Source organism: Zingiber officinale, chromosome 4B (genome assembly GCF_018446385.1).
Source record: "Zingiber officinale cultivar Zhangliang chromosome 4B, Zo_v1.1, whole genome shotgun sequence".
In the NCBI taxonomy this organism is placed as follows: domain Eukaryota; kingdom Viridiplantae; phylum Streptophyta; class Magnoliopsida; order Zingiberales; family Zingiberaceae; genus Zingiber; species Zingiber officinale.
Genome location: NC_055993.1, coordinates 51,640,244 through 51,647,743, shown reverse-complemented (window position 1 = coordinate 51,647,743; position 7,500 = coordinate 51,640,244). Strand labels below are relative to the sequence as shown.

Here is a 7,500-nt window from a genome sequence, read left to right as displayed (position 1 = left end):
AAAAAATAGAGTTTCATTCCGAAAGGCAATGAAAAAAGCTATTGAATTAGCTGAACAAACAGATACAAAAGGAATTCAAGTGCAAATTGCAGGGCGGATCAACGGAAAAGAAATTGCACGTGTCGAATGGATCAGAGAGGGGAGAGTTCCCTTACACACAATTCGCGCTAAAATTGATCATTGTTCCTATACAATTCGAACTATTTATGGAGTATTAGGCATCAAAATTTGGATATTTTGGGAGGAGCAATAATAGACTTTTATTTGTCTTTCCTTTCTATTCAGTAATAGAACAAAAAATCACAAACTTGTTCATTCTTTTTCCATTAAATCAAACAAAAATAAGCAATTCCAATTCTATAAGGTTGAATAAAAATTCGATTGACCATTTGTTAGAATTGCTATGCTTAGTGTGTGACTCGTTAATTTTTCTTTAGAGTTAAGAGTTGGGATTAAAAAAAGACTGATCCCTACTTAAACTTAATAAGTTACTTAAACTTAACTTAATAAGTATAATAAAAAAACTAATAACTAACTTATTGCTTCGTAATATCAATATCCCAAGAAACAGTCACTATATGAGATGAATGGATCAATCATATAGTTGCAGCAACTGCAACTAAAATCTTTTCTATAAAAAATCTTATTTATGGAAATAATCTTATTTATGGGTTGGGTTGTGAAGCAAAAATAAAGAGATGTAGATAAATGAAAGGATGAGAGAAAGAAAGAACAAAAATATCAATGATATATGATTCCAATATGTATGGTCTATGAATTACCTCATAAAAGGCAATGTAATAAAGCATCAAAACTGAATAAATAATAAAAATAAATATAAAATAATAATAAAATAAAGTGATATGAATAATAAAGAGCCTCGAGTTAATAAAAACTAAGTAGATTGACTCGAGAAGAGAAATTTTTTTGGGAGCTCCATTGCAGAGTTCAGACTTAACCATTAATAGAGAAGCTATAGGAACGATGAAATCTGTGATTGCATAGGATTCTACTGAAAACAAATCCGAATAATTCATTGGGTGGGATGGCGGAACGAACCGAGAAAAAATGAATTTATTTCGAGAAGTCATGGATTGACCTAGAAATAACAAAAAGCAAAGAGTCAATATTCGCCCGCGAAACTTTAGATTACATTACAATATTTTGGCATCATTTAAGAAGAGTCAAAATAAGGATCATTATAAAATAAAAAAAAAAACATTATAAACATTATCTATAATCCATAAATATGCATAATAGAAACATTCTATCTGTATATCCCGTACATACATCTTCCTATATAACAAATTCAATATTGATAAATGTCTTATTGGATTATTTTTTTCATGTGTATCTGTAATATGTCATATTAGTGAATCTTTTTATTCGCGAGGAGCTGGATGAAAGGAAACTTTCGTGTCCAGTTCTGCAGTAGAGATCGAATTAAGAAATGACCATCAACTATAACCCCAAAAGAACCAGATTTCGTAAACAACATAGAGGAAGAATGAAGGGAATATCTTGTCGCGGCAATCATATTTGTTTCGGCAGATACGCTCTTAAAGCACTCGAACCCACTTGGATCACAGCTAGACAAATAGAAGCGGGGCGAAGAGCAATGACACGATATGTGCGTCGTGGTGGAAAAATATGGGTACGCATATTTCCCGACAAACCTGTTACAGTAAGACCCGCAGAAACACGTATGGGTTCGGGTAAGGGATCCCCCGAATATTGGGTATCCGTTGTTAAACCAGGTCGAATACTTTATGAAATGAGTGGAGTATCTGAAACTGTAGCCAGAACAGCTATTTCACTAGCTGCATCCAAAATGCCTATACGAACTAAATTTGTCAGGATGGAGATGTAGAACTAAATGGTATATTGAGGATGAAAAAACAACTGCAAGTTTATTTATTTCTGGACAGAAAATATTTCTTTTTTTCTTTCCTTCATCCTTTCCATTAAAATAACAGATTCCAATAAAATGATATGATTCAACCTCAAACCCTTTTGAATGTAGCGGATAACAGCGGAGCCCGAGAATTGATGTGTATTCGAATCATAGGAGCTGGTAATTATAGATATGCTCATATTGGTGACGTTATTGTTGCTGTAATTAAAGAAGCAGTGCCAAATATGCCACTAGAAAGATCAGAAGTAATTAGAGCTGTAATTGTACGTACTTGTAAAGAACTCAAACGTGACAACGGTATCATAATACGATATGATGACAATGCTGCGGTTGTCATTCCAAAAGGAACTCGGGTTTTTGGTGCGATCGCTCGAGAATTGAGACAGTTGAATTTTACTAAAATAGTTTCATTGGCTCCCGAGGTATTATAAATAATACTAAATGAGACTATGATATATCAGAACATCTAAAATAGATCAAATTTAGTGGAGTAGTAGATGGTGTCTCACGCATATACTTTTTTTTATAATATTAAAAATTAAACAAAATAAACAAAAAATGAAAGAAAATAAAACAAACAAAAAAGATAACATGTTAATTATATCAAAATTAGAAGGCACCAATAATTATAGTTCGCCATGGGTAGGGACACTATTTCCAATATAATAACTTCTATAAGAAATGCTGACATGGATAAAAAAGGAACGATTCGAATAGCATCTACTAATATTACCGAAAATATTGTGAAAATACTTCTACGAGCTTATGTTCTTAATTTGAATTAAATGATTACCCGATCTAGTTTTAGACGTTAAAAATGGATTAGTGCCTGGTACGGGAAAGGATGGGGTCTCCCGTGAGGAGACCATTGATTCTTTTTCTTTTATGAATCCTAAATATTTATTATTATGGGTTAGAGACGATTGTGTAAAAGAAACAGTATACTGATAAAGATAATTAATTCCAAAATCAAAAGAGCAATCAGGTTGCAAAAATAAAGGGTCATTATCCTCTTGTAATTATAACGAAGATAAACCATTTTTGCTAGAAAAAGGGGAGTAAAAAAACCTATTGATTGGATTTCCTCTTTCCTTTACAGGTTTATTATTATTATTGTAATTGTATATATACATAATCTTCTTTATTATACATAATATACATAATACTCTGTTTTGACCATATTGCACTATGTATCAGTTATTTTATAACTCAAGAAATTCTTTCTACCTTTGCTTCACGTGGAAATATAAATGGAAGAATTACAAGGATATTTAGAAGAAGATAGATCTCGGCAACAACAGTTTCTATATCCACTTCTCTTTCAAGAATATATTTACGTATTTGCTTATGATCATGGGTTAAATAGTTCAATTTTTATGAACCCCAAAACTCCTTGGGTTATGACAATAAATTTAGTTCAGTACTTGTGAAACGTTTAATTATTCGAATGTATCAAAAAATTATTTGATTTATTCGGTTAATGATATTTACCAAAATATATTTGTCGGGCATAACAATTATTTTTATTTTAATTTGGTTTGTCAGATTCTATCTGAAGGTTTTGCAGTCATTGTAGAAATTCCATTTTCGCTGCAGTTAATATCTTCCCTTGAAGAAAAAGAAATACCAAAATCTCACAATTTACAATCTAGTCATTCAATATTTCCTTTTTTAGAGGATAAATTATTGCATTTAAATTATCTGTCCGATATACTAATACCCTATCCCGTCCATATGGAAATCTTGGTCCAAATACTTCAATCCTGGATCCAGGATGTTCTCTCTTTACATTTATTGCAGTTCCTTCTCCACGAATATTATAATTGGAATAGTCTCATTATTCCGAAAAAATCTATTTACGTATTTTCAAAAGAAAATAAAAGACTATTTTGGTTCTTATATAATTTATATATATATGAATACGAATTTCTATTAGTGTTTTCTTGTAAACAATCCTCTTTTTTACGATTAATATCTTCTGGAGTCCTTCTTGAGCGAATACATTTTTATGTAAAAATAGAACATCTTGGAGTGTACCGAATTTTTTGTCAGAAGACTCTATGGATTTTCAAGGATCCTTTCATACATTATATTCGATATCAAGGAAAATCGATTCTGGGTTCAAGAGGGACTCATTTTTTGATGAAGAAATGGAAATACCACCTTGTTAATTTTTGGCAATATTATTTTCATTTTTGGTCTCAACCATATAGGATTGATATAAAGAAATTATCAAACTATTCTTTTTATTTTCTGGGTTATTTTTCAAGTGTACAAATTAATTCTTCGATGGTAAGGAATCAAATGCTAGAGAATTCATTTCTAATGGATACTCTTACTAAGAAATTTGATACTATAATCCCGATTATTCCTCTTATTCGATCATTGTTTAAAGCTCAATTTTGTACCGTATCTGGGTATCCTATTAGTAAACCAATTTGGACCGATTTAGCGGATTGTGATATTATTAATAGATTTGGTCGGATATGTAGAAAGCTTTCTCACTATCACAGTGGATCCTCAAAAAAACAGAGTTTGTATCGAATGAAGTATATACTTCGACTTTCATGTGCCAGAACTTTGGCCCGTAAACATAAAAGTTCAGCACGCAGTTTTTTGCAAAGATTAAGTTCGGGATTATTAGAAGAATTCTTTACGGAAGAAGAACAAGTTATTTTTTTGATCTTTCCAAAAATAATTTCTTTTTATTTATATGGATCATATAGAGAACGTATTTGGTATTTGGATATTATCCGTATCAATGACCTGGTAAATTGTTTATTAGTCAAGACATAATACAATACAATATAAATATAAGATCCATAGAAGATGTACAAATGATCTATATTTATACTATGGATCAAGAGAAAAAATATTCAGAGAATTATCATTCTGAAATGCTCATGTAGTACTGTACTGCTTGAATCAACTGAGTAGTCAAAATTCTTATTTGCACTTTACTTTCTTCTCGGGATGTTTTTTATTTATATGTATACATAGGGAAAGTCGTGTGCAATGAAAAATGCAAGCACATTTTGGGGAGGGATTTGTTACCTATTATACTAAAAGGAAAAATATCTACTCCATCCGACTAGTTCCGGGTTCGAGTCCCGGGCAACCCATAGAAAAAATACAAAAAAATATTTATTTTTTTTATTCACTTCATTTACAAATTGTTTAGTCGTAGATATATAAGATGGATATACGTCTGTTCGGTTGATATTGGTTGACATTGACATATAAATCGTGTTATACTGTTAGATAACAAACCTTCTATTATCTAACTCATAATTATGAATAGTTAATACATATGCTTGGGAGTCCTTAATAAATTGAATAAACCAAGATCTTACCATGACTGCAATTTTAGAGAGACGCGAAAGTACAAGCCTATGGGGTCGCTTCTGCAACTGGATAACCAGCACTGAAAACCGTCTTTACATTGGATGGTTCGGTGTTTTGATGATCCCTACCTTATTGACCGCAACTTCTGTATTTATTATCGCCTTCATTGCTGCCCCTCCAGTAGATATTGATGGTATTCGTGAACCAGTTTCTGGTTCTCTACTTTATGGAAATAATATTATTTCTGGTGCCATTATTCCTACTTCCGCAGCTATAGGTTTGCATTTTTACCCAATTTGGGAAGCAGCATCCGTTGATGAGTGGTTATACAATGGCGGTCCTTACGAGTTAATTGTTCTACATTTTTTACTTGGTGTAGCTTGTTACATGGGTCGTGAGTGGGAACTAAGTTTCCGTTTGGGTATGCGTCCTTAGATTGCTGTTGCATATTCAGCTCCTGTTGCAGCAGCTGCTGCTGTTTTCTTGATCTATCCTATTGGTCAAGGAAGTTTTTCTGATGGTATGCCTTTAGGAATATCTGGTACTTTCAACTTCATGATTGTATTCCAGGCAGAACACAACATTCTTATGCACCCATTTCACATGTTAGGTGTAGCTGGTGTATTCGGCGGCTCCCTATTTAGTGCTATGCATGGTTCCTTGGTAACCTCTAGTTTGATCAGGGAAACCACTGAAAACGAATCTGCTAATGAAGGTTACAGATTCGGCCAAGAGGAAGAGACTTATAATATCATAGCTGCTCATGGTTATTTTGGGCGATTGATCTTCCAATATGCTAGTTTCAACAATTCTCGTTCTTTACATTTCTTCTTGGCTGCTTGGCCTGTAATTGGTATTTGGTTCACTGCTTTAGGTATTAGCACTATGGCTTTCAACCTAAATGGTTTTAATTTTAACCAATCTGTAGTTGACAGTCAGGGTCGTGTTATTAACACTTGGGCTGATATCATCAACCGTGCAAACCTTGGTATGGAAGTAATGCATGAACGTAATGCTCACAATTTCCCTCTAGACCTAGCTGCTGTTGAAGTTTCATCTACAAATGGATAAGACTTTTGTCTTAGTGTATCTGAATTGTTAAAGAAATGTAGCAATACCCCATACCCCGCTTAAGCGAGATATGGGGTATTGTTATTTTGTTTGATGCAATGAATGTTAAGCACTTCTTTTTTTTATTTATTTTTTGCGTATAGCATACATATTTATTTATATTGTATAACATATTTAGATATTTAGATTGTATATATGTATATTAAATACAAATACATAAGTATATAAAGTATAAGAAATGAACTTAACGACGAGATTTATTATCGTTTCTTGCGTGTCTCGTAAAAGACAGAGTAGGTGCAAATTCTCCCAATTTGTGACCCACCATACGATCCGTTATATAAATAGGTAAATGTTCCTTTCCATTATGAATAGCGATTGTATGGCCAATCATTGTGGGTATAATAGTAGATGCCCGAGACCAAGTTACTATTATTTCTTTCTCTTCCCTCGTGTTGAGTTTTTCAATTTTTGCCGATAAATGATTAGCTACAAAAGGGTTTTTTTTTAGTGAACGTGTCATGTCACAGTGTATTACTCCTTTTTTTTACATTTTTTATTTTAAAGATTAGCATTCTATGTCCAATATCTCGATCTAAGTTAAGTATGGAGGTCAGAATAAATACAATAATGATGAATGGAAAAAAGAGAAAATCCTTTAGCTAGAAAAGGGGCGGATGTAGCCAAGTGGATCAAGGCAGTGGATTGTGAATCCACCATGCGCGGGTTCAATTCCCGTCGTTCGCCCATTACATTTTTTTCAAATAAAAAAATTCTATTTTCAATATTCCTATTTACGGCGACGAAGAATAAAACTATCACTATATTTTTTCCTTTTCCTACTTCTTCTTCCAAGCGCAGGATAACCCCAAGGGGTTGTGGGTTTTTTTCTACCAATTGGGGCTCTCCCCTCACCGCCCCCATGGGGATGGTCTCCAGGGTTCATAACTACTCCTCTTACTACAGGACGCTTACCTAGCCAACACTTAGATCCGGCTCTACCCAAACTTTTTTGGTTCACCCCAACATTACCCACTTGTCCGACTGTTGCTAAGCAGGTTTTGGATATCAAACGGACCTCCCCAGATGGTAATCTTAATGTGGCCGATTTACCTTCTTTTGCTATCAGTTTCGCTACAGCACCTGCTGCTCTAGCTAATTGTCCACCC

General features: G+C 33.3%; 1 protein-coding gene and 3 pseudogenes across 1 annotated transcript in view; 3 read left to right on the top strand and 1 right to left on the bottom strand.

Moving 5' to 3' along the window:
• Positions 1-285, top strand: part of LOC121975056 (50S ribosomal protein L2, chloroplastic) — a 3,452-nt gene extending 3,167 nt beyond the window's left edge. The window contains exon 2 of the mRNA XM_042526417.1: positions 1-285. This exon is cut by the window's left edge and continues 1,995 nt beyond it. The gene's annotated coding sequence lies outside the window, so the exon portion shown is untranslated.
• Positions 286-2,678: 2,393 nt separating this feature from the next.
• LOC121975049 lies at positions 2,679-6,980 on the top strand (annotated as a pseudogene).
• Positions 5,270-6,331, top strand: LOC121975051 (annotated as a pseudogene).
• LOC121975054 overlaps positions 6,780-7,500 on the bottom strand; it is a 1,852-nt pseudogene continuing 1,131 nt past the window's right edge.